We start from the raw sequence: 26,053 nt of genomic DNA, 5'->3' as shown, positions 1-26,053 counted from the left end.
TAAACAGAATATCAAGGGACGTATTCTGGTCACTGTCTCTGGCCTCACAAGCCGGTCGCGGATTGGCTAATCCAAATGATTAGCCAATCAGCGACTGGCTTATGAGAGACAAGAGACTGTGACCAGAATACGGCCCCTGGATTCTTTGTGTTAAAATGCTTCTAGAGTCAAAACCGAAAGGAGGTTGCTTTTTGCTAAAAATTTAAAATCGTTTTCCGACTCTAAATACTTTAAATTACATATCTTTTACAAAAAGTATTTAAATTAGTAGAGTACAATATATATTTTTACTAATATTTTTAGTAAAAATTAATATTACGCACTTAAAACAAAAAAAATCAGTAAAAACAAATATAAAAAAAGGATAAATTTAATTAGATCCTTAGTAAGTAACGAAAACAATACAAAGAATTTTTTAATAGATTACGGAATCTATTTTACATATAATAATGTAATTGTCATTACTTTCTTTATTTTAGGAACGGATTTCTCGAACACACTTAAATGTATAATTTGAGAAAAAGAATAATTTGAAACAAAACATTTGACGGTGGCAAAAAGAAAAAGAAATATTATTTTTAATTAAAATTAAATGTCAATGTTACCACTAAATACTTATTTTATAAGAAATGAATTTTCTAAAATAAAAAAAACCTTCTCCAAGGCCCAAATGTATCGAAAAGTGCGATATTTCTTTTAATTAACGAATAGGTTTACGAAACGGAAAAGAAAATTCTTTACATTTTTTTCTACTGTAGGAACTACCAATTAAAAGAAATGGTTTTGTTTTTACTTGGGGGTTTTGAAGGAAACCTGTAATGGCCTACCACCGTAAGTAAAACCGTTTAAGGCTTCTATGGCCCAAAGAGCGTCTTCGTAATTGCTCATGGTGACGAAACCGTACCCTTTGCTCTGATTGGTGTTGGGATCGCGAATGACGTTAGTTTTAAGTACGGTTCCGTAGGAGAGAAACAAATGGTGAAGGTTCCTCTCGTCGACTTCCGCTCCGATGTTGTAAACGAAGAGGATGTATCCGCCGTTTGCGGAAGTGGTGCCGGGGTTGGTGCCGACGAAGGAATTGGAGATGGGATTAAAACGATATCGACTCTGGACGTTTCCCGGTCTGAGCGGTCCTCCGCCGAATCCCGCTCCCCGAAACGGCGGTACGGGATACTGGAGGAATGCGGGCGGCACTTTTTTGGAGTTGTCGTCGGCGAATTTGACGGAGAGAGTTTCGGATCCTCCGGAAAGGGTCTCGCCGTCGAATTTGACGATTGCCGCTTCGGCCTGTTCTTTGCGATCGTACAGAATGAAAGCCACGCCCTTGTTGCCGTCGGAAGTGTTATCTTTCAGCATCCTGCACTGTATGATTTCTCCACACTGTCCGAACAGTTTCTCTAATTCGTCCTGTTTCATGCTCCTGGGTATTCCTCGAACGTACAGGTTGGCGTGTTTTATCTCGTCGCTTCGGGGTCTGGCGTAAGCCACCTTCAGTTTTTTGTTTTGCAACTGAAATCCGTTTAGCATTTCTATGGCTTTAGCTGCGTCGGCTTCGTTTTCGTATTCTACAAAACCGAAACCGTAACTATAACCCGTGGCTTTGTGTCGAACTATCTTAGACGACTTCAGGTGACCGATATTCATAAACATGGCTGTGAATTCGCCGTCCGTTAATGTTTGGGGCAAGTAGTTGACGATTAGATTTCTTTTGTTTTCCGATTTACATAACGCATCGTTTATTCTATTGTCTTCTTCGTCCATCGTTAATGTTTAATTAATAAAATTATTCTCTTCTGGGTAACGAGCTCTTGTTTTGGGGGGTTTTTTTAAATTATTTTTAAAAAAACGAATTTTCTGAAAAAAAATAAAAATAAAAAAATAAAGTGACTTTTACAAAATAAAATATTAAAATTTTAACATTTAAATAAAAAAATTAATAAAATAAACAACTTTGTAAAAACGTCCGATCCGTCGGAAGGATCTTGACGGAACGAAAAGACTCCTCGAAATGGACTGGTGCAAAGTATATTGTTTCTTGTAGGAAAAGAAATTATTTAGAAAAAAACACGTCGGTTAAATCGCGTTATTAATCTCGGAAAGAAGTCTATCAACTCCGAATTCGTAACACATTACGATACGGTCTGTTCCAATGTCTGTACATTTAATGAGCAGATACGACATCTTTATTCGGGACGGACAGAACGACGACATTTATAGTTTATAACTGAGCCAGTGAAAAAAAAATAAAAAATAATGGAATAAAAACGAGTAAATTATGTCTAAAACAATTCGCGGATAGGTCGATGCACTCAAGCTACAATTTAGGTGCATAGTGACTTTTTGATCGGCTTATACAAATATCAGCATATAAATTATTATAAAATAAAGTCGAAAACAATAAACTAAAATTTCTCTACAACAGCGATCCCATACAGAGTTGTATACTGTTTTCATAACAATATTGAGAAGCAATATCGATGTTAAAATACATTTATTCTTATTTTTATTACACATTTCATAAATACACAAATGATTTCCATTATACTAATTAATTTTCTTAAATGTTTATTACAACAAACACAATGTTTTATAAAATACAATTATAAAAATTTTTCTTCTTTAGATTCTAAATTATAAGTATGAAATACAATTTAAATCCAATTATTATTATTATTATTATTGAAAAAACAACGTTTATTTACTGTATTACTACAAATATTGTAAAAGGAAAAAGTTTATGAAATGGCAGAGCAATTTCATTTAATAAATAAATAAATTAATTAATTAATCTGTTCGATGAAAAACGGATCTATTAAACTATAAAAAATTACACATTTTTAAACAGAAAATTGAACAACAATTTAATTTTTATTTTCAACTCTTAAACAGAGGTTAACAAACAGCTGGTGGCATGATTTTTCTCTATTAAAACATAAAGCTAATCCAGAAAAGCATTGTGTTGTCTTGTTATCTATAAATAATTAACTATTTACTAGATACAGTTTATAATATATTAAAACATCAGGTCATTGACAATTTTAAATCTGATTCTCTTAAGATTTATGCATTAACAGACATAAGACTGAAGGAAAACAATCTTTAAATGAATAGGCTTCAGAAATGTGAGAAATTCCTTACTATATCAATCTTAAATTAAGAATGACTGTTGTAAATGCTAATTCAAAATCAATAAAATTTCGAAAACTTGAAAAATGTCTAGTATATTATTTAAATGTTATTTCTTAAGTGGTTATAATGAATATTCAATAAAATATAATACCAGATTGCTGGACATTTTGGATTATTAAATGCTAGATTAACTAATTTCTATTGTATTTGTATTATGATTTAATGTCTTGTAAACAAATGAAATGTAACAAAAAAAAGTAATCAAAATAATCAATTTATTTATAGGTAAGCCAATTTATAATTAATGTTCTAATGAAAATGTGATGACACTTCTTTCTAATTGAACAATGTGCTCTTTGTATTATCTTGAAGGCTAATAATTTTTTAGTAATGTTCTTCAATTTTTAACAATTGTTAAAATATTACTTTTATATGTATTTTTTATTCTTTGAACATTTTTCTCAAAAATAGCTATAAATTAGACAATAGATCTCATACAGTAGTAAAGTTTTTGTTTGGTGCATACTTGAGATCTAAAAATAAAATTTCAATCAAACCAAATGATTGCGGCAATTACTCTAGCTATTTTCTACTGCAATTAATTATTTTGAAAGTAATTTGATACTAGAAGTAGATGTTAGGTGCCATCTCTTATTGAAATGAACAATTATAATAATTTAATATTTATTAAACAATTCAGAACAGTCTAGAAGGAAAGAATCAGCCCAGAGCCAAAGTTGAACCTGCAACCTCTGCTTACTATGCACTGTCCAAGTTATTCCACCCAAACCTCCAAGCAATTCTTCACTTCCACACATTTAAATCTTTGATATAACCATTCATAGTTATTCACAGCACCAACTGGGGATGACTTCTATGTCCACAGCCTACGTACAGTACTCCTCCACTGTGGCGCTTAACTGCGTATCGCTTTACGCGGCATGGTACAGTACATACATATATATATATAAACATCCCAAAGCCCGATGTATTAATACTAAACTAAACGATCACCATAATTAACGATTAAATTATGCCGACTGTTTGATTTAGTATTAATACATTGTTCCAACTGAATATAATATTAATGAAATAAATATGATGTTCTTGTTGCAAAAAATATCAGAAAGTAAATTTAAACTCCTGTAGCAGTTCTGCTAGAAAGCTGTTTTGATCAAGTGTCAGAACGTTTTGGTCAAAATTTCTTCATTAAGTTTATGAAGGAAGAAAATTATTTTGTAGTAGGTTGTATATGAATTGTATAACATATTAATTAAGCAAGTTTTAACTATAAATATTTGCATAAACAGTGCTTTTTTAAAGTATTCCTTTAATTAGGAATTCATCCAGGAGGGAAAGAAGTGAACATAATTCTCATTGAAGTCAGTCTCTCCTCCATTGGAACCATATTGCATGATAAAAATCAACAACTTTCCTAAATTGCCTGTTTTAACAGAATACCAGATATCTAGACTGGGAGATCAATAAATATTCCAGAAAACAAAAGAAATCCACTTCTATAATCTTGCTGAGAAAACTATGTGCATGATCTCAGAGTGCAAGAAGTGCAAAGAATTAATGCAGAATTTCAATGTCATGCAAGAAGAAACAAGAAGAGTCATCTTAACTAGGAATGTCAGTAGTAGAAGAAAACAAGGGTGTAGTATAGATCACACCCTACGGAATTTCGGGAATTTGAGTATATATTTGAACTCCGGGGACAGAGATGAGTTCAACGATACCCTACTTTTGAACCGGAGACGAAAAATAAGAAAGTTATCATACTTTTTTTGGCGATCGCGCGATGATCGGGAGTCGCATCGCTCTCTCCGCTAAGCCTATCGCGTGTTTAACAGGCAGTCCGGCAAGTCGGCCATATATACCTTTAACGGAGGCATTTGTTGATCCACGAACACACAGATCGTCTGCAGTTCGAGTTAAATCCTTTTCGCACACCCTCGCGTTCCTCGGCCTTGGGGGGCTACGGCCCCTCAGCCTCGCTATCGTTCGCGGTCGGCTCGTAGTACTAGCCGACCGCGCTATCGCAATCGAGAGTCACCATGCTTGAACAAAAGGAAAAAAAGGAACTGGCGTTTGACTATTCGTGCTCCTGACGGACTCCCCCGGGAGGGGGCCACCGATTGTTTAACGCCGCTAGTTATTGATTCACGGTAGTTCTTGAATAAAAGAAAAAAAAGGAAGTGGCGTTCGACTGTTCGTGCAATTTCTTGCCTTTCAGAGTGCTCTTTTTAAATTTGTTTGCAGACTTTACCGCGAGATGGCAGCACTAGCAACTATGGTGCCATCTGCATGAAAGCATTAAAAAAGTATAACTTTTTTATTTTTCGTCTCCGGTACAAAAGTAGGGTATCGTTGAACTCGTCTCGATCCCGAGTTCAAATATATACTCAAAGTCCCGAAATTCCATAGGGTGCAATCTATACTATCCCCGAAAACAATAAAAAAGGAAAAAACTAGAGACCTTTCAAAAAGATTCAAGAAACTACAGGCAGAAAATATCCATATTTTCTGCCTAAAATGAAAATTCTAGAGAATATAAGGAACAGTTCTAACAGAAGGAAATAAGATCAAAAGATGGAAAGTGTATACAGTGGTGCCTCGTATAACGTACTGTACGCTGCGAACAACGGACTTTCCGGCATAATTGGTGGCTGCTCCATGGGTGCATTCTTTAATAGCGGTCGCTCTGCGTCTCCGCTACTACGGGAGTGCGCTGCTGTTTGTAGGCATTTAGGAACGACGGTGAAAGAAAGAAAGATGGCGGCGCCCGCACTATCGATAGTATCGTGATGGAGGAATCTATAATTCTAAAATATGAGCTTTAAAAGGCAAAAGAAGGGTCCCAATTGTAAAATTTAACCATAAAATGGATGTTCATTTTTTTATGATACAGTACGGTTATTTTATGCTGCGGAACGAATTAGATGTTTTAACATGTATTTCTATGGGAAAATGCGTTTCGTATAACGGACGTTTCACTTAACGGACGTGCACCTGGAACGGATTAAGTACGTTATATGAGGCACCACTAAATGTTTGCATAATTGAGATTGTAGAATGGCATAATCATTTAAATACAAAACCAATTTTATTATAGGGTACTTGGTATAAACAAGAGTTAACTTTCCTTGGATTATGTTTGTAACTAGTTGAGTATAAAATGATTCTAACAAAGTGACATTAAGTGAAGACTTGCTATACTCAGGAACCTGAACTAATGCAGTATGAGTTACAGTGGACATTGGCATCTGGATGGTTACCAAACAGAAAAGCACCACTAGTTGATGAAATACTTATGGAGTTGTTTAAGGAAATAGAGAGTTGGTGAATATTAACTACATTGTTAGCAAAGTATGTAAGACAGCAGTGATGCAAAAACCAGAAAAGGTCAGTGTATGACCCATACCAAAGAAAGAAGTGCACAACATTCTGGAAATAACTGTATCATCATAATGATTTCTCATGTAAGTAAAATTTTACTTGATTTTACAAAATGACTAACATCAATCACACAAAGAAATACCAGAACAAGAGGATGGGTTTAGAAAAGGTCAAGGAACACCAAATAAGATAAACATGGACAAATATTGGAAAGAGCAAGAGAATACCAAAAGAAGTTTTGTTGTGTTCATTGGCTAAAACAAGGCATTTGGTTGTATAGACCACCGTAAATTATGGAATGTACTGAGGATAAATGAGCATTCCAGAACATCTAATTGTACTATTTAAAAAAAACCTTTACAGTAAACAATATATATATAAGGAAAAAAAGGTATGTATAGATCATTTTGTATGTCAGCTGAGCAAATACACTGGGACTCTGGATCTTATATAAAGTTCAAATGCACAGTGACCTTGTCACATATTTCACAATCTGTTTCCATCACTATATAAATAGATTGGTTCCTGCTAATGTGCATTTTTACAGTCTGGTATTTATGAAACAAAATGTACTGTACAGAAACAATCACAAAACGCAATAAATTTGTAAAGCTAAACCACCACTGGATTTTCCAGTGGATGTTTGGCTGTACTGTATAGTGTGGTCAAATGCCTTATTTTGTATATTGTTGTACATATTATTCTTAGTATTTCTTTCATTTTCTTATTCTTCATCTTTTTATTTCCTCTTTGTTCTTGGTTCTTTTGTATATCACCTAGGAACTTCTTCCCTAACTCTTTCCTGTTCAGGTGGCAATGACCTAATTACAAGACAAATGAAAGGGGTAGCCCCAAGGGCTAAGTGTAGGACAAGTCTTTACTTTTTGGCTTGAATGTTGGAGAGCTAGGATGTGTCGTGAGGTCCTCCAGGTACAGTCATGATCATTTCAAAGTTGACATAGCCTGTTTTTTGAACTTTTGAGTTTATCATCATCTTATCAATATGTAAAAATTTAATTAAGCTTAATTTTTTATAAGACTAAACACCAACCAAATGCCAAAACTCTATCAGGCTAGTTTAAGGCTAATTACTAAATGTAGTAATTAGCCTTAAACTAGCCTGATAGAGTTTTGGTATTTGGTTGGTATTTATGAAATAAAATATATCAGGTCTTATAATATATCAGGTTTAGCAATGTTATTTATATTAATGTTTTTATTAAATCCAACAAAAACTTTTGAAGATTATATTATGTATGTTTTACAAATTGTATATTTGTGTTGTATGCAAAACCATTTCAAAGTTGACACAAAATAAAACATTGAGAAAAAGTGAAATCAGAACTTTGTTGGACCACCTTTGGCCTGAATTACCTGAATTACAATTGCATACTGTTAATTAATTTATCAAGGATATCCTGCTCAATTTCTGATCAAACCTTAAATAATTGTTTGTACAACAATAAAGATTTTCTATGGCTAAGAGAAATACAGCAGTCTAATTCATCCCACTGATGTTCTATTAAATTTAAGTCTGGTGACTGCAGTGGCCATTCAAAAACTTTGATATCATTTTCATTGAAATATTTTCTGAGAAGCAATGCTGTATGTTTGGGATTATTGTCTTGTTGAAAAACAAATTCATTTTCAATCCCCATTTTCCTTGCTGATGCTACTAAATTGTCTTCAAGTATCTGTTTGTAATCTACTGCTTTTATGCGATTGTGAATTTGAACAATATTGCTCATTCCGAACCCTGAAAAACACCCCCAAACCATTATGTAAGGTGAGTGTTTTATTATTTCCACAGTTTTATTATTCTCAAATGCTTTATTTTTATTCCTCCAAACAAATTTTCATCATTTAGCATCCTGCAACTCTCATTTTGATTCATCACTCCAAATAACACGCTTCCAAAACTCTAGGGGCTTGTCCGCAAATTTTTTGGCAAAAACTAGTCTTTTCTTCTGATTCAGTGCTGAAATCATTGGTTTTCTACAAACCACTCTTCCATGGAGACCCTTTTCATTTAATCATCTCTTAATAATTGAAACACTGACTTCAAGAATAAACTGTTCTTTTATTTCTTTAGTAGTTATAAAAAAGTTTTTGGTGGCCCCACAGTAAATCATTGCATCTTCTCTTGATGTTCTGGCCTTAGGGCAGTGTCCTTGTGGTAAATTTCTCACTGTATTGTTGTTTAATTATTTGGCCAGTTTTTCTGACACCTTTTTGTGATATTTTCTGACACTTTTCCAGCTTTGTTATATACACTCATTGCCATAAAAATTAGCACACTAAGAAGGAGTTGTCAGAATCAAATGAAACTGTACATGTGTAAGTATAATACTGATATAAGTGAGTGATTACAAAATGAAAGCAAAAGGATCATTTATTGCAGGGAAAACAACAAATGAAATGAGGTTCTAATACTCTTTTGGGCCACCTCTAAAGGAGTGTGAGATAGGTGGGCATGGAAGTATACAGGTGCCTTATGATGTCCTGCATCATCTCAGTCCACAGTTGATGCAAAGTGGTTCACAGCCAAATTCCTAGTCTGTCCAACTTGAAATCCCAGATGATCCCAGACATGCTTAATGACAAATCAAGGGACCAAGCAGGCCAGAGAAGTGTAGCAATGTGGCAGTCAGTCCTATGACACCCTTGCTGTGTGTGGTAAAGCATTGTCCTATTGGAGAATAGCTCTTGGAAGCCCTGCCATGAGAAGCGATACAAATGGCTGCAGGATACTGCATGATCACCAACATACTGCTGGGTTGTCATGGTCCCTTGGATCACTACTAGAGGTGACTGGCTATTGTATGTGATGGCACCCAGCTGTGGGGCACTGTGCCACTCCAAATATAGGCAGGGTTGAGGCATTCACCACACGACCTCCAGACAGCCTTCGTCAGTGCCCAAACTGAATCTGGATTCATCATTGTAGACAACCCAGTTCCATTCTTTTGAGGTCCAATCCTGTCATGAGTGACACCACTCCAAACGGAGGCAATGGTGGGTGGCTGTCAATGGTAGCACACATAATGGCCACTGCAATACCAAATGCTCCTCATTCAGGCACCTCAAAATGGTACAGACAGACACAGGGCCTGTAATGATGGCGTCATCTGTATCCGGATAGCAGACGACAATACAGTTGGATGTGTACATACTTGTTGGAAGACCAGCGTTCCTCTTAGGCTAGAGTTATTGAGGGCATCCAGAGCCTGGGTACAATGGGTGCAAGCTCTCTTGTCCACTGGTCCCAACACTTCCTGACAGTGTTGTCAGAATGACTTAGATGGCAGGCTATTTGGTAAGGAGACCATCTGGCTTCTCTCAACCTGATGATCCTTCCCCTCTGAAACTCAGTTTGTTGTTCATATGGTCTTCAATTGTGATGTAAAGTCATCTCTAATGATAGACACTGTAAAATGTTTTAAATGTTCCTGTTTACACGTTCTAAAACACAGTACACAAATTCTTTAAAACATAACAAAAAATACTTGAAATTTATTTTCTCTACAAATGAGTGACACTCTGGCACCCAACAATTAATTAATAAGCACAACACTGGTTTCTCACTGCCACACAGCTATACACACCGGTCAGCACTGACCTGATACACCAAAGGGAAGCACACAATTTCTCTGTCTCTAGGCAGGAAAATTCTCACCCCACATTCTTATGTATATGATTACATAAACACACCTGACACGTGTGGCAATTCTGTGGACGGTACATCAATGCTCAATAACATAAACCTGACATGTGTTACAATTCTGTTTAGTTGTAAACTTAACAGACACAACCAATTATTGCCAGACTGCTTGGGTTAGAATGTGGTAATTAAATGATTAATATAAAGCAATTTGTCATTGCCTTCTGGAATAAAAGAACTACTAACCCAGGGTAAGGCTTGAACCTGCAACCTCTGCTTACCACTTATGCCACCTGGACCCAAGCAAGTCTTTCTTCCAGAGGTATTTAAATTTGGATATAACCTTACTCTTTTATTCCAGAAGGATCTAAATTATTTAATAAATTATTTAAAAAAAATAATAAAATATCATAACAGATGGTCAACACACACGGTTTTAAATGTTGCTGGAAAAATTAAGCACTCGTTGCTGGAACTTTTTCCTGTTGTATGAATGTAAAAGTTGGACCCTCAGGAAACGTGACAAAGGTAGAGTCATTTGAAACATAGATCTGGAATGATTGCTTGGAATATCTTAAGACTCAATAGCAGATCCAAAAATCTTTAGAGGGAGGGTGAAAAAAATAAACAATATGCCTTACAAAGTGTTTTACTACCTCGGGTATCCAGCTTTACTTAGAATAACCTCAAAACGGGATGCAGGTGCACCCTAAATCCACCCGTTTGGACTAAAAAGAATCAACAAGTTTATACTGAGGCAAATAGAACCTAATTGCTCTCTGGAGACAATGATAAAAAGAATTAACCTATTTTGGCCCTGATGCATACAAATGGAATGGAAAAAAAACAATCATGCTCAGCAAGGTAGAAGGAAGCAGAAGATAAAGACAGCAAATGAAATGGATGGATGGAATAAAGAAAACTACAAGGCTCTACGTAACAGAGCTGTGGGATCTAACTGTTAACAGGATGATATAAAAGACTTTTGTAAAAATAGTTCAAAATACTAATTAACTACATTTAATCTATTCAGAAATAGAAAAACCAAAACATTAGAATGGATTATGTTAAGTTTGATATACAATTAAACAAGATTGTAACACGTATCAGGTGTGTTACATAACCATAGACTTAAGAATGCGGGGTGAGATTTTCCCACCTAGAGAGGGAGAAATTGTGCATTCCCTTTGGTGTGTCAGGTGAGTATTGACCAGGGTGTGTAGCTGTGTGGTGGTAAACAACCAGCGTTGCGATTATTAAATTAATTGTCGGGTGCTTGAGTGTTGCTCACTTGTGGAGAAATTAAAGTTCAAATTTTTGTTGTTGTGTTACAAAGAATCTGTGTACTGTTTTAGACCGTGTAAACGGGAACATTTAAAAACATTTTACAGATTAAAACAGCAGTTCTGTTTCATTTCATCCTTCTTATTTAACACTTGAATTCTGAGACATCACTTCAAAAAAGATGTTTTTTAAACTTTTCATTCAACATTCTGCATTATCTAGGTATTGAAATTTGTTCCAACAAGTTATTTAAACACTACTGGCAATGGTAATGTTGTATTTTAAAATTCCTTCTTTATATACTAACAGTTGTGTAACACACCCACACACACACCAACATTGTTATTTTCTAAATTTCTGATTTTACATGAAAATTCCTGCCAACTATTATAATTTAAACAGAGTAATAATTAATAACTCAATGCAAATACAAAACAAAATAAAAATATACTTACATAAACAAGCTATGTATTTTCTTACACACATGAATGGCAAAACATTGCAAAACCTGATAGGTTGTTTTTGTTTGAATTCAACTTTTACCAACTGGCAATAAAAACAAGTAAAAAAAAACCTGAACCAAACTTGGTGACTTTGACTAAAGATAAACCAATCTTCATAAAAATTGGGACAGGTTTACTCTGCTTAACATATTAACACAATAGATTACTCCAAGGCAACATTATAATAAACTTTAAAAAGAAAAACTACATAGTAGTTAATGTAGTTGAAACTAAACACATATTTTAACTAGATTAATAGTAACTACTGCCCATTTCTACTTTTTCCATCAAGTCACAAAAAGTCAAACTCAATTTGATATCAGCAATAATAATTCCCTTAATGAGATTGATAAGCAATAATTATTATTAGTAAGTATAACAGTAGTAAAACTCATTGGAGCTAGGTAAACTTCATAAATTTCAATATATAATACACAAAATTAAAATTGAAGTATTTAATGAGTATTTTTGTTTGTTTCACTGAAGCTTTGTCAGAATGTTTAAAAAAACACAATAATTTGCTTAAGCGAACTCTGTTATTGTTGTTCTTTTTAAACATTCTAAAGCTTGAGTAAAACAAGCAAAAAGTACTCATTAACTTTGGTTATGAAAATTAATAATTATTATTGAACAATAACAGGATTAAAGAATACTGATCATCATAAAAAGCTATCATACTAAGTATTATAAATACTGCTTTTGATCAGAATATCAGTTATATAATTTTATTTTTGTAAATAATAACAGTATATATTTAATGCATATGTGCATATATTTAATGATGATATCTTTAACCAATCCTTGTAACAAATCATTATTTAAAAGATCTCTTAAGAAACAGTTATACTTTTATATCAATTTTGTTTTCGACACTGTTTCACATAAAAACACAGTTAATTAACAATCAACTTTATTCAGTCTCGGATACAACTGACTGGGGTGACGACTACACAAGGAATCACTCAAACAAAATGAAAGTATGTTGGAATTTCCACCTTTGACTTGACACCCAGATCAAATTACAACAGATCAGTTACAACCAATGTTCCCTCTAATTTTTTTTGTAGCTGAGTGGAACATGTACAGTACTTCTCTGAGCAAAAAAATTTTTGCTGAGCAGATTCTGAGCAAAAAATTTTTCTGAACACACACACACACACAATCTTATTTTTTCCTATAAAAATTAAAATAATTAATTATAAAGTAGAGATTAAAATTCATTTTAAAACATACTTCCATACAAAATATTATCTTTTGTCAATGATTTAATGTATTTAATCAAAATACACGTAGCAATAATCATGTTGCAGACAGAGTGAGAAATAAGTAAACAACAATTCAAATCAGTGTGCATGCTCGCCTGTGCGGCACATAAATTCTCGTGCGTGGCAACAATTTGATCAGTGCACGGCTGCACAGCTTAGAGGAAACATTGGTTACAACAAATCTTCTCCCTCTAAGACGAAGTCCCGGAGATGTCCAGGTAGTATCCATGTTCTAGAGCTCCTTCTAACTGGTGGTCCTTTATCTGGGTGCTGATTATTCTGGGGAACTGGATGTTGGTTGTTCTGAAGTAGTTGTTCTCTTAGAGCTATAAGTCGATCAATATGTCTCCTTTCTATAGTTCCTTCTGGTGAGGCTATCATGTATGTATGCAGTATATGGTCCAGTCTTTCCTTTCACCTTACCTGGTTTCCACTTCCTTGCATCTCTATAGCACCTGTAATTGATGTTGATATAGATGTGGATTTAGTCGATCATAGATGGTGCGTAGCCTTTTCCCATTAACAGTTCCGCTGCCATTTTTCCTGTAGTGCTACTAGGTGTTGTGCATAAGCTAAACAAAAGTCTGGGGAGCAACACCTCACTTTTTTCTTGGCTATGATGTAATTTTCCAATTCTTCTCTTTATAGTTTGCACCTGTCTCTCTACTTGTCCGTTGGAAGAGGGATGATATGGAGGGGTAAATATGTGTTGTATCCCATTTTTTTTTGTATAAATTCTTCCATTTCTTGGGATTTAAAGCTTTGATGATTGTCTGATACAATTGTATTTGGTAGTCCATGTATACTAAATAGTCTTCTCAATAATTTCATGGCTTCCTGGGTTGACTATGCTTGTACTTCTACCTCTACCCATTTCAAATAAGCATCCATTAGAATAAAATATGTATGTCCATAGTGTGGTCCTGCATGATCAGCGTGTAATCGGTACTACCAATGAGTGTCTTTAACTGGGGTTGGGTTTGACCTCTGCTCTTGGAATTTTCAACACATAGATACTGTCTCTTCAATTTGGGAGTCCAAGCCATTTCAAGCCACCAAAAATATCTCCTGGCTGTTCTTTTCATGCTAGACATGCTCTCATGTGTGGAGTATAACAGGTGTAATAGCTATGGTTGCAAGGTTCTAGGGATAACTACTCTTTGTTCCCATAAAATGCAACCATGGTGAATTGAAAGTTCTAGTCTTCACTTAGCAAAAGGCATCAGTTCTTCTGAACTACTAAGTGGCCATCCATGTAAAGATTGCATATTGAACTCTTTTTTAACACTGAGTCTTTGTTTGTCTCTCTGCTTACTTCCTGAGATTTGATGGGCAATTCTGGCTGTTCAAATATAAGGAATATCTCTCCTGGTTTAGGGATAGTCTTGTCTTCCACAATAGTTGGTATACAAGATAATGCATCAACATTAGTCATCTTTGCTGACTGACAATGTTCAATCCTATATGAGTAGGTTGCTAATCTCAAACACCAACAAATCATTCTGGGTGCAATTAAATCGGGAATTGGTTTAGCAGGGTTCAGAATGCCCACAACTGGCTTACAATTCGTATATATAGTAAAATTTCAGGCAGCTAGATAATTATGAAATTTTGTAATGCCAAAGATTATAGCTAATACTTCTCTCTCGAATTGTGAATAATTTCTTTCCGCAGGATGGAGTGTCCTCGATGCAAAGTATATAGGAGCTTCTGATCCATCTGGTAATACATGTGAAAGTACTGCTCCAACTCCATATGGTGAAGCATCACATGACAACAATACTGGTTTGTTTAAATCATAATGGATTAATAATGTTTCTGGTGTTAGCATCTTTTTTATTTTCACGAATGCTTTGCTGTGTTCTTTTTTCCAGATCCATTGTTTGTTTTTATCAAGGAGTCTATATAAGGGTTCAGCTTCGGTTGCTTTATCTTTCAAAAATCTATCATAGAAGTTTACAAATCCCAAAAATGCCTGTAACTTTTGTTTGTTTCACGGATCCTGAAACTGTTGGATCGCTGCAATTTTATCCAGTGTGAGTCGAATGCCATGAGCATCTATCAAATATCCTAAAAATTTAAGTTGATTTGTCTTGAATAGGCATTTGCTTTTGTTCAGTTTTAGTCCAGCTTCTGAAATCCGGTTAAGAATTTTCCTCAACTTTTGATGTAGGCTTCTTCATTGAGTCCCGTGACAAGTATATCACCTATCACCACAATTGTCCCTGGAATACCTCCTCCAATCTTTTTCATCTCTCTCTGGCAAATAGCTGGACAACTACTCACTCCAAATGGTAATCTTTTCATTCTATATAAACCCTTGCATGTGTTGATAGTCAGTATCTCAGACGACTCCTGGTCCACAGGAAATTGGAAGTAAGCTTCCTTGAAATCAAGCTTGGCAAATACCTTTCCACCAGATAATGAAACAAGTATATCGTTAATGGCTGGCAATGGGTATACATCTACTTTTATTGCCTCTCTGTTTACAGTGCAGCGATAATCTCCACATAAACATACACTTCCATCTGGTTTTACAATGGGTACCACAGGAGTGGCCCACTTGGAAGTTCTAACTGGTTCTATAACTCCTAACTGATGAAGTCGATTCAATTCTTGTTCTACCTTTGTTCTTAATGCAAAAGGAACCTGTCTTGCTTGCATAAAAATAGGCTTTGCTTCTTTATTTATTGCTAAACTGACTGCCTTGCTTCTAAATAGACCCATTTCTGAATTATTCGACAAATGCTGGAATTCTTGCATCAGATCATCTGTGTCATGTTGATGATATAGTCCCTCTATTCTGATTCCTAACGGTTCAAACCAGTTTTTTTCAACAAGTCCTAATCCATTTCCTTTAATCACTAACAATGGCAGATTCATAACTTTTCCTTGAAATTGCACCCTCACCATTGTAGCGCCCACTACCTCCAGATTATTCTCCACCCATGTCTGTAATTTGACTTCTTCCGGTTCTAACTTGCCTCACTGGATTTTAATTTCTTTTAAGGTTCGTTCACTCACTACAGTGTACTCAGCCCCTGAATCAATTTCCATCATGACTGGTATATTTTCAATATTAATTAAGATTTTTATGGATAGTATCATTTCCATGTATTTTGAATAGAGGTGTATATTCTGGTTCGATGTCAAGTTTTTGTTCCTCAATTTGGTGTACTCCGGCTCTCTGGCTGGATACCTCTTTCTGTTGTGTCCCAATCTGGTTTCTTCCCTGGTTTGGAATTTTTCTTCTTCCACTCTTTTGTTTCATGATACATGCTTTTTCTATGTGCCATTTGTTTCTGTAGAATTTACAGATTACCTGAGCAAATCTGCAATTATTTGGGTTATGATTCCCAGTGCACCAAAACAGTGTAATGTGGCCGGCTCATTATTTCTCTTACAGTCCGCCTTTAAGTTATACCCTTGAGTGTTGTTTCTGTCTGACCCAATCTGGCTAACATCTTTTAGTGCTGTCTCTGCTGCATCCAAAATGGCCTTATAAATAGTGTCTGTTTTTGCCAATAACACGTGTTGTATTCCTTTATCCCTTAAACCAGCCACTAGCCTATCTCTCAACATATTCTCTATTGAGACACCAAAGTTGCAACTCATTGCAATTTTCTGTAGTTCCACGACATAGTCATTGATACTCTCTCCTGGTTTTTGTGACCTCTGGTTAAATTTAAACGATTCAACGATTTCACTAGGTTTTGGATTAAAACAGCTTACAAGAGCATTAAGTACTTCATTGAAGTTAACTTGTGTCGTTTCATTCGGGGCTATGAGTGTTACTACAAGTTTGTATAAAGTTTCACCGCAAACAATAAAAATAGAGCACATTTATCTTGGTCATTTTCATTCTGGTTTGCCTTCAAGCAAAAATTAAAGTAGTCCTTATAAGTTTTCCACTGGCTGTCCATCTTGAATGGTTCGAAACAAACTCCACTGATTGATGTTCCTGGAATCGACATTTTTGGCTTTTGATCTCAAATTGTAATTTTCACTGGCAAGTCTCTATTTTAATCCTCGTCACCAATTTTATATCGATTTTGTTTTCGACACTGTTTCACATAAAAACACGTAATTAATTAACAATTAATTTTATTCACTCTTAGACACAACTGACTAGGGTGATGACTATACAAGGAATCTCTCAGACAGAACGAAAGTATGTTGGAATTTCCAACTTTGACTTGATGCCTAGATCAAGTTACAACGTACACATTAAGAACATTGAACTGTTTAATTATCTGAAATCAATGATTAAAACTAAGTATGAGAAATGACAGTAAATCATTTTTACTCATGATAATACACAAGAACAATTCAAACGATCCAGATAAAACACTTTTGTTTTTAAACACCGAGGGTAAGCATCTGGTAAAAAATGCAAATACATGGTTCACAAAAATTATTGCAAAATGCTAAGAATCATTTGCTCACATGTATAGGACAACCTAAGTTTTTGAAGCAGTGAAAATGAATAAAAATTTTGTCTTATGTGTGAGTAAATATGGTATGCATTAACTACATATTTCTATTTGTAGTTAAATTTTAATTTAAAAAAAAAAAATGGCTATTCAGTGGCTACTTTCAAGTTAGTGACATTCGTGTTGTTGTGTTTTGCAGTGCACCTTCGAAAAAACTGATTACAGTAGATCATTGATTATCCAAAACAATTCGGGACTGGGGTTGTTCGGATAACTGATCATTTACAAAAAAATTTATTAAACACAAAACTGTACTGTATATATTTTGTATCACATGTCTTGCAAATACATATCTTACATAAAGTAGTATATTAAAGTAGGCCTACAGTTTAGGTTGGCAGGGAGTGCTACAGTGCCACAGCACCAGCGAAAATTTGAATTTGCCGATTGAAACGTTTTCAGTTAACCGAAACCGATGTTTCAGTTGAACGGATTTTTGGATAATCAATACTCTAATGTACAGTCAAACCTGTTTTTATGCGCTCTTTTTATGTGCGATTTTTTTAATGCGAAGTTTTAATTTGTGCGGTATAGTTGGCGACTAGTCTCATGCGATTCGTCATGTCTTACGTTGACTTATTATAGCTAAATAAACTTATTATAGCATAAATGCACTTATTATAGTAATATTATTGCATGAATATGCGAAAAATGAAATAATTTACTTTTTAAGTCAACAAAACACCACCTGGACAAAAATATGTAAAACAGACGATAGACCAGACGATGCAGTCAAGTGCTGACATCTGTTGTCAATAAATTCTATTTCGTACGGTTTTGAGTTATTTTCTATGTGAGACTTTTTTTATGCGGTCCCTGTTGACCGCATAAAAAAAAATATTTTTTAATTGTATTGCGAAAACTATTATTTACAGCCATTCGTGAAGTTTCGCGAGATTTTTTTAATGCGTTTTTTTTTAATGCGGTCCCTATCCCCCGCATAAAAACAGGTTTGACTGTATATTCTTTGTTAATATGTGGAATTGATGTTATCATCAAAGTATCTCCAGTGAAGAACAATAATTTATTTGACCTAGTGTTAAGTTATAAAGATAAAAATTAGGTTGCTTATAATTTTTTTTGAATGACACAAGTTTTATGGAATGTTGAGTTATTGAGAGTTGAGTTTCCAGGACTCTACTATATTAACATTATTTAAATTTATTTATCTGTTAAGTAGGCCAACTGGACTCATAGATATTTTTAAGATATTGTGTGAATGTCCTATTTTCATTTTTCAAGCAAAGAAGCCATTTATTTTTCAATTCAAGTATATGAGAAAGTACTTTTCCTCCTGATATCCACCTGACCTCAGATAACTGAAAACTTGAATAAAATAAACAACCACATCAATTTGGATTAAAAATTACAAATATAAAAGATTTATATGATATATCAATTTTAAGCCTCCTTTTATACCTTAGTGAATTTAATTGTATATAAGAATATCACTTTTATACAATTTGTTATATAGCTAATACAAGCAATAATTTTAAAAATATAAAAATGTATATTATTGTAGTCACATTTTAACACTCAATCATCTATACACAACCTTGTACAGCAGAAAAAGTTTAACTGAAAAAAAACTGATGTTTTTGATCATATCTAATGACATTCATCAAGTTCATGTTCAAAATATCACACACACACACACACACACTGATGAAAATAGAACAGAAATATGCAAATACTAAATATGTTTAAATATAAGAAGTTCTGCAGTCTACTATATTGTCATGACATGGAAAAAAAAAAAGCACATTGCATTATGTTATGTAGATCTCAAACCAGCATTTACAAGAACTCGATAGCTTTTTTTTCATGTATCACAGCAATGTAACGGATTGTAAAATCTTTTATTTTTATATTTAAACACATCCAGTATTTGCATATTTCTGTTCTTTTGCATTAATATTTGTTAAGGTTTGATTTTTTTTGGAACATCAATGTGAAAATGATCATTGAATATGATCAAAAACATTATTTTTTCCACACTTCCTTAAACCTGTTACTGGTGCGTAACGCATATAAGATATACAGCGGGTGACAAACGTTTTCAAACTATTTAGCAGTTCTTCTTCAGGTCAACTAGCTTAGGAATGCTTCTGAATGGAGCGTATGGAATTCAACGGGATCAAATGTCATTTCAACAAAGTCAGTCTCGCCTGACACGCGCAGTCGTGTGCTGGTGGAGGTAGCTATGGGTTGGCATCTAATAGGAACTGTCAGGCCAGCGACAGACTCAGCTCCATCTTTCGGTTGATGCACGTGGCTACCTGGCCAGCTTTATAGATGGCTATGGTTTCTAGCCACTTTAGATGGTCCTGGTGGGGTGTTTTGACGATGACTGCAGCTTTATCAAACTGCGCCTTGACATCTGGATTGGACGCATGTGTAGCAAGGGCAGTAATGAGCTGCCCATGCCAGATATACGCTTGGTGTTCCCTTATAAAACCAATATATAAGTCCTTGCCCCACCTGTTGTCTCTAATCAGGATGAAATAGATACCGAAGAGTCTGATGCAATCCGGAGGGTCTTTTTCATTTCATAGGATGTTGAAAATTGTGGGACATCTCCTGTATGCTACCCATATCTGATGCTTGTTGACTATCTGTGTATGCACTGCTTTAAGATATGGGTTAAACGTGATGGGAACACGTGTCGAACTGTCAGGCTCTAAGTCAGCATTATCACTCATAGTGGAGGCATGCTTCAAGCATTGGTATTGCTCGACTAAACAGCACGTCAGAGTCAGGTACCCTTGTTCAGTTGCAATCTTCCTAATTTGAGCTAACTCAGTTGTTAGGGCTTGCTTGGTTGATGAATGCGAAAACACCCTTCTGACTAGAGTGTTAAAAGCTGCCGCCTTGTTTGAGAATGGGTTGCACGAATCGACTGGTATGTACATAGAAATAGCAGATGGTTTGTGGTATACTGATGTGTGGATGTTGGATCCTTCCATTCTAATGTAAACATCAAGAAAATGGACACCCTCTGTGCTAGCCTGCTCCATTCCTACTGTCAAACTGAAAGGGTTGTTGTTGATGGCTTTGCACGAAAGACACCTTGTCAGGAACTTTCCTCCACATGATGAAAATGTTGTCGATGTATCTTTTATAGACTAGGATGTTAGGGAGGAAAGGTGGGAGGACCTTGCGTTCGAGCTGCCTGATGACCATTTCACAAAGGTCCCTGGACACTAGCTACCCATCGGTACCCCTCTCTTCTGCCAGTAAACAGTACCATCAAACGTAAAAGTAGAATAATAACATATGAGATGGGCCACTTCTAGTATCTGTTGGTATAGCACTGAGTCCTGAACCATATTAAATAAAAAAATCTCTAAGGGAGCAAAAGGCTGGAGGGAGCTCCATCGAAGGGTACGTAGACTTGAAATCCAAGACTGTCATAAATCGTGGCAGGGAGGGTAGATCTCAAGGAAGGCAGATGAGGTCAGCCAGTTTATTGATGATGTGAGAGTAGTCTTCCAGGTGGGGAGCTAGAAGGTTGTAAATGGCTTTCTCAAGCTTCTGTGTGGGTGCCCTTGCTTTATCTACAATTAGGCAAATCACTTAGGTGCCCACTTTATACATTTTTGCGTAGGCGAAAAGCCTAGGTGCGTCCGGCAAATCAACCACCACGTAGTGTAGTGCTAAGCACTTGGCTAACTTAGTGTGTGCAAAGTGCTTAACTTTAGCTTGTAATCTGTCTACAGCATTGTCCCTTTCCTCCTTACACATGGTATTATTGGTGTACTCTTTCAAACCCTGTTGGTAGGAGCTGCATTTCATGAGGACCAGCATTTTAGACTTATCTGTTCTAGTTAGAGTAATCCCATTCCGTCGCATCCATTCGCTAGCAATGTGTTGGGATTGTTATCATGCTGAAGCACCACATTTTGTTAGTTCAGTACAGAAAAGTATCCAATATAACAGTGCAAAATATTGCAATATATTTCCACGTTCATAATACCATCATTAAAAACAAGATTACCAGTACAATTAGCTGTAATACATCCCCAAACCAAAGGAGATCCAACCCCTTGTTTAACTGAAGGTAGTAAGTTACATGATAGAATTTCAAATTTTACAGTGGGTGTTTTCCAATATCATTTATATCCACCACTTTCAAGTTTAGTATCATTAGAAATAACAGTGCCAATCATCAATAGTCCAGTTTTTGTATTTTTCAGTAAAATTCATTCTCAGTTTTTGGTGGCTTGCAGTCAATAAAGGTTTCTTGAAAATTATTTATTATGCATGCTTGTAATTCATTGTCTGAACAGAAACATTAATGCATGTTGTCTTGATAGCTCATTTTTCACCACATGAACAACAGTTTGTTTTTCCTAATATTACATTTTTTACAATGCTCCTCTCCTGAATAGCATTTCAGGATGCTCCTCTCAGCAAGAAAGGTCATCCTGGCTTTAAATTTTCCCACAGCTAGCAAGTTGTTTTTCCTTATTTTGGAACACTATCAATGCTAACACCCATTCTTGAAATGATTTTCCACACTGACAATGCTTGGTTCAACAATGCCACAATATTTTGCTGTTGTTTGAACTCTTATAAATGACAATGAGACCTCTAAGTTCACAACATAATGTTAGTCACTAGAAAATAGGTGACATTTGTATTTTGTAATACTTACCACTTACAGGAACAGTTGGTCCAAATCATCTACAAAGTGGCAGCAAAACAATTGTTCAAATGTAGTCCACAAGAACGAAATGATTTTCCTAATTTGTGTCAGTGTAAATGCAAAAACAAAAATGTCAAAAAACATATCTTCCTTTATACACTACATCCACATAAGCTTGAAGAAAAATAATTATACCAATAAATTTTATTTAATTTTCTTTTTTTTCCTGCAAGAGATTATAGAATAATTTGTATTGTATCAATATAAAAAACAGAGTATTCTATAGTCAAGGGTGTACAGTTATACATATCAATCACTTATGATTGTAATTTGTGGAATTTTTTTATTTGATCCCAGAGGGGGGCAAGTGCTCCATTTGACCCCTCTGAAGACACCCATGTTTAAACATTATGTAACATCAAAAATAGCATAACACATTGTATGCCAATCTCAATACTGCAAAAGAAAGCCTATGTGAGTCAATCAAAATAATTTAACAGTCACAAATAATTGAATAAATATCTAGCTTTGCATATCAAAACATATATAATGTATTACATATAATTAACTTAAAAAAAAAGATTTATCTGAAGATTTCATTAAAAAATTGTACATTGACAATAAATATTTTAACAACGTTAATCTAGACTAACATTAATAAAATAATATTTAAGGAATTAGAATCATTAATTAATTAATCAACAATAAATAGTTGGCAGTTCTTGTAAAATTCTGAACTTCTAAAAGATTATATACAACAAAAAACAAAATCTAGAAACAGAAAATAAAGTAGAAAAAAAATATATAGAAAATTTATTATGCATTTTGTAATAGTATACATTATGTCATGGGGTATAAAACCATATGCAACTAACTATGAAATTGTAATTTAGAAAATGGAATTTGAACATTGGACCAACCTTCAAATGCCAGGCCCATCAAACGTTTGCTATTTTTATGCTTGTTTTGTTAAATTACAGCAAAGCAACACTTGGGCGATCTGCCTAGGGCAGGCCTGGCCAACCCAAATTGTTTTGCGGGCCACCTTGATCACGCGTAACATTACGGTGAGCCACAATTTAGGCAAACATGCTTTTAAAAAAGTAAAACAAATACAAAAGGAATAAGATTTTATTGTTATACCAAGAGTTTGTACTCACACTTGTGCATTATAATGACGACATATGCAAATTTTCATTTATTTAATTGTTTTGGTATACACATAACGAGGCACAAAAGTTTTAATAAATATATATCATCGCTTAGCAGGCCACATAATTTAACATGATGGGCTGCGGGTTGGCCAGGCCCGGCCTAGAGGATGCCTTCCCGGAGGTCTTTTTAAGGGTAATTGCCCCCATTCCGGCATTTGACGTGGAAAAAACCCGGAAAACTACAAGCAGACGGCCCATCCCAGCCAAGCACAAATCCGATACCGAACTCCCAGCATCGGGAGAACGGAACTGCTTGGCAACCGACGGGTACCCCATTTAATGTAACTGTTTGGAAATTTATACATCTGCTTATGGTTCCAAACATGTCGAATTTGAATGTTACGCACATAAATAAAATAACGAAAATACGATTAAAAAAAAAAAAAATTGAAAACGAACGAAAAAATAAATAAGAAACTTTTGAAAGTAAAATATTGAAACTTTCTATTTATTTACTTTTCGGATAATTTAATTTGTTACGAGTGAAAGAAAAGTATAGATATAAATAACAAGCATAATACGTAACAATACTATTGCCGATAGATGACACCAGGTAGAAAAATAATGGTTCAGAATGAATTATTAAAACGGCAGACGCTATTTTAAATTTCAAATTCATAAGATTTTGCCTTTAATTTTGTAAAATTAAAAAGAAAAAGAAAAACACCAACGGACTTAAATCTATTATAAATTTTACAATATAAAATGCATAAAATTCTATTATACAGATAAAAGGAAAAGATTTTAGATTTTGTAATATTCATTTTATTAATGCAAACATGCACAATATTTTGCAGTTTTCACACACACAATTCAAAACTATTAGTTAAACCATAAACGGTGTGCAAAAATGCCCTTAACAACTCGTTACATAATGCCGAAGACATTTGGATGAAATTCAAATAAAACAGACAATGACAGCGTTATTTCTTTACTTTGATTTAAAAAGAAAAAAAAGTGCATTCGCCATTTTAAGATACGCAATTTTAAATTTCGAATGAAGAAAAATGATTAAACAATTGCCTAGCTTCTCTCAATTATGAAGGTAATACATATCGCATTTTGAAAGAAGCCACGCGGTCGCTAGGCCTAATCACGTTTTTAGTAATAAAATATAGTTTTCATTTTTCTTTGTAGAATTTAATTAATAATTACAAGATATTACTTAGTTATTTAAAATTAATTTCATTTACAATATGGCTTATGACACATACCCAAAAAAATCTAAAAGATAAAGACTAAATCTCCTTTCTCTTTGTCGCTCCTGGATGAAATTCCAGATGGCGCTTCCACTTTTCAAAAAATGTCAAACGTTTAATTCAAAATCGATATTTTATGAAAAAATTTTTTTTTCCAAAATGTATTCTACATAATATTTTGTATTGTTGCATACTTATTTATAAATATAATGTTAATTTAATAGTAAAGTGTTAATATTTGGCATGTATATACAGTATATAATTTGTAGTTCATTTGCTATTAGACGGGATATCCCATTGGGAGACGGTCACGTGATAGAAATGGCAGGATTCTTGCAACCATCTTACCGGAGGTGTCAGCATTGCCACAATACGAAAATAGCTTGGCGGGCCACATAATTTAACATGACGGGCCATAAGGTTTTGGTTTAACGGAGAATGTATAGCAATGATATAAAACGAAATTAAAGCAAATGCGTGATCAGAATACATCAATACAATAGGCCCTTCGTATCTATAACTTACTTTAATACCAGGAGAGATGATTATTCAATGGCATTTAAATTACCCCCTTCTATGGTCACCTGATTTCCCCCTTGATCGCGCGGCATCTAACAGATTCCATTTTTCATCTTTAAATTGTAAAATTTTTGGCTTCGCTTCGAAAATTATTATTACATCTTTGTTTTTTTTTATTTTTGTTTTTACTTTTAAACAGTGTAACATATTTTTTTATTGACACAAATGCTTTATTTGTGTCGAATTTAATGTAATTTGATACGTAAAACGCAAAAAATAAACATATCAAATTTCAACTCGCTGTAATTTATCTCACGTTCCACCGATTGCCATCAGGTTTGTAAATGGGGAAGAAATATGACTCTTTCAAGTGAAGTCAGTAGAAATTTCGCACTACTGCGAGAAAATTTGTCAATAGACCCAGCTTTACCCCCTACCGCGAAAGTCAATAAACGTTAATTACAGTAGAGCATCGATTATCCGACTCCCGATTAACCGACTTATCGGTTAACCGATCGCGTTCTAGTCGGCAAATTCAAATGACCGCTAGTGATGTGGCGCTACAATATTTGGTTATGTCTTGGCTACTTTAATATTATTTTTGTTAAATTTTTGCATGTTTTAGCTGGCAGCACTGGCTCGACCATGAAAGAAAGGCTAGTATTTAAACCAGGCTTAATACACTATACTAATAATGTATTTTTTCATACTTTTCGGTCATCCGACTTTTCAGTTA

The 26,053-nt window shown here is 34.6% G+C and overlaps 1 protein-coding gene and 1 pseudogene across 1 annotated transcript in view; both read right to left on the bottom strand.

Annotated features, from left to right (window-relative positions):
- Grip (Glutamate receptor interacting protein) overlaps nucleotides 1-26,053 on the bottom strand; it is a 330,265-nt gene that overhangs the window by 174,230 nt on the left and 129,982 nt on the right. The gene's annotated exons all lie outside the window — the stretch shown is intronic.
- Nucleotides 355-24,891, bottom strand: LOC136974438 (ELAV-like protein 1 pseudogene; annotated as a pseudogene).

The sequence above is a fragment of the Centruroides vittatus genome, unplaced genomic scaffold (assembly GCF_030686945.1).
Source record: "Centruroides vittatus isolate TY-2023 unplaced genomic scaffold, ASM3068694v2 contig_349, whole genome shotgun sequence".
NCBI classification, from domain to species: Eukaryota; Metazoa; Arthropoda; class Arachnida; order Scorpiones; family Buthidae; genus Centruroides; species Centruroides vittatus.
Note: the sequence above shows the minus strand (reverse complement) of the source record. Positions and strands in the feature narration are given on the sequence as shown.